The sequence below is a fragment of the Pteropus alecto genome, unplaced genomic scaffold, assembly GCF_000325575.1.
Source record: "Pteropus alecto unplaced genomic scaffold, ASM32557v1 scaffold249, whole genome shotgun sequence".
Classification (NCBI taxonomy): domain Eukaryota; kingdom Metazoa; phylum Chordata; class Mammalia; order Chiroptera; family Pteropodidae; genus Pteropus; species Pteropus alecto.
In genome coordinates, this window is record NW_006443132.1 from 662,009 (window position 1) to 665,178 (window position 3,170).

Below are 3,170 nucleotides of genomic sequence, written 5' to 3' on the forward strand. Positions count from 1 at the left end.
GATGCCACCTCTGTCCTGGGTCTCTTGTTCACGTCCAGAAGGTATGAGCTCGATCTCTAAAATCTTGTTCTTTTAAACCTCCAGGTATCCCTTGATTCTCCTTAGAATCTCTTGAGAGGGAGGGACTATCCCGAAGGATAGGGAAAGCTCTGAATGTAGCATTGAGGCTCACACAAGCCAGGATTGTCCAAGAGCTGGGGCTGGCATCTTGCCTGGAGAGGGGCTAGTTCATGCCTCCCTTTCCTCACTCATCCAGCTGTAAGATGAATGGAAACTAAACATACTAAAGTGCTGGGTCTGTCTGTTTGCTATGTTGGCTTAGGGTGAGGTTTTTCTTTCCTATAAACATCCACAGGAGCCCAGTAACTGAGGCCAGAGAAAGGTCACTTAGCATTGATCACCTTAAAAAGGTAGCAGATATGAGAGAGGGGTTGGTGGGGCAAGACCCCAATCTTGGTCTTTTCTGACACTGACTTTAACTTTGAGATAGGAGGGACTTACTTAGGCTCCCATAAAAATTAGGGGTCCCACAGGCATGAAACTTACAATGTCCAAAATAGTCAGAGACCAAGACAGGCTAGGGCAGGACTGAGAATATAAGAGTGATTCACAATACAACTACTGAATTCAGACTATCTGGATTTGAGTCTCAGTTCTGCCACTTACTGACAGTGTAATATTGAGCAAGTTAATTAACTGCTCTGTAGCCTCAGTTTCCTCATCTATAAAATGAGGATAATAATAGCACCTACTTCATAATGTTGTTATAAAGATTGAAGCTGTACTTTCCGAATGCTTGGCACATGGTAAGTGTTCAGTAAATGTCAGCTCCTAGGACTAGAGTGGGATGAGGATAGACTGAGATCAAAAGTATGGGAAGCTCTCGGTCCCTCCAGGGACCTATGTAGGGGAGGTAATGTAGGGAGGAGGCAAGAGAATTAAAAATGTTAATCAAGCCACACTCATATGCTGATCAGCCCTGCAGTCAGGCCAGGAGGACACCTGCAGAACAAAGAAAGATTAATACTAGGATTGCTAACAAACCATTCCCCACACCTGTGAAGGGGAAACAGGAACCAACAGAGTCATTCTCTATGCCTAAAACCACGTGGAATCTACGGATTAAAGGCTGGGAACTGCTGCAGGCCTTTCACTCTACATGTTCTTACCTTTTCACACTACATACTCTTCCCCTTCCCCTTCCTCACTGTATGTCCGTATTAAAGGAAATGAGTTAACAAAATCTTTTAAACCATAACTCACAAGACCTAAAGAATGATATATACACTGAATTCCCTGAACAGTACCTTTAATCTGTCTTTCTCACTGTCCATCTCACTCTCTGCCTTTGAGACGAGACCACACTCTGTGGAGTGTTACCCCTTTTCTAATAAATTTTCCTTTTGACTCTAACTTTGGTGTGTGTGTTGAATTCTTTCTACACTCTCTGCCAAAGGCCCCTCTTCTTTTGGTGCAGAGCTTGGTCTCCTTCCCCACTGGGGGAAATTTACCCTGTCTTGCATCATCTTGGGACCTAGATAGGGGAGGAATGGGGAGATGCCAAGTTGATAGGCATCAGTCTGTCTGTGGGAACCCAGAGATGCTCTGGACTTTGTCTGCAGGTACTGTGTAGGGCAAAAGTGAGGAGTGCAGCTGAGAGAAAGGAAATTACTTGAAGGTCTGCACACAGGACACCAGCATCAGTAAGAACCCCCATCTCTCTGCCCTTTCCACCCACATAGAGCACATGCAGTTCTAGCACTTACCTTCAGGCAAAACCTCTAACTACAGTTTTTACTTGTCTTGTGGCATTTGCTATGGCAGAACAAAGTCTTTGTTCTTCTCACTCTGGTATTTGGGCATCCCATAGTCTGTCAGTTGCCACCTTCCCCAAGTCCGCACAAAGTTTCCTGTCAGAATTTCTTTACTGGGGAGATGCCTAGCTAGAAAACAGTCCTGCTTAGACAATAACAGAGAAATCCACATCAGGAATTTCAGAGATCCTTAACTAGGAATGGATAACCAAGGATCCTCAGGCAAATTAAAGAAACGTACAGCATGACTAAAATAAACAAATAGAACAACTAACTCTAGAGCAATTTGGGGATTTTGGAAACAATAGAGAATTTGGGGGGGAGGATAATATTATTAACAAAATCAAGAAGATATAACACGAATAAAATAAGAACTAGGTGCTACAAAACAGGAACAATAAAAAAAGGGAAGATTCCTTATAAATATAAAAGAAGTTGCTTAAGTCATCCCTCCTTCTACATTCCACCATTATATTTTCACAACAGCCAGAGGGATCATTTTAAAACCCAAGTCAGATCCTCTCCTACCTCTGCTAAAACCCATTGTGGCTTTCAGGGCCCTATAAGATTAGGCCCCCATTAACCTATCTTACCTCACTTCCTATTATTTCCTTTCCTGCCTTCTTCAGGGTCACTCTAGCGACCCTGACCTTGATATTTTCCAAAAATGGCAGGCATGAGGAAAAAAACTTTCCAGGCATAGTCCTGATCCAGGGCCTTTGCACTGACTGTTCTTTCTGTTTGGAATGTACTTTTCCCAGGCTAGCTCTCTCACCTTTTCATAGAGTCTTTCTCTGACCGATCCATTTAAAACAGCAATAACTTCCCATCCTTTTTGGCATTCCCCATCCCATTTTTTTTTCAGTTTTTTAAAAATTAATTCATTTATTTTAATTAGTTTCAAATATACAGTACATTGGTTAGACATCTATATAGTTCATAAAATGATCCCCCCAATTGCTCCCTCCCTCCCCTGGCCCTCCACCTAGCCAAAATGTTAATGCTAACTGCATTCCCTCTGCCGTGCTCCCCATCCCCATGACCATCTGTCAACTACTAGCTTGTACTTCTTTAACCCTTCACCCCATTCTCCCAGCCCCCCAAACCCTTCCCCTCTGGCCATCGCAAGATTGTCCTCTATTTGTGAGTCTGTTTTTGATTAGTTCTTTTTGTTCCTTAGATTCCACACATAAGTGAAATCATATGGTATTTATCTTTCTCTTTGTGACTTATTTCACTCAGCATAATAACCTCTAGGTCTGTCCATGTCATTGTGAATGGTAGGATTTCATTTTTTTAATGGCTGAGTAATATTCCATTGTATATATGAAACATAGCTTTTTTATTTTATCGTCT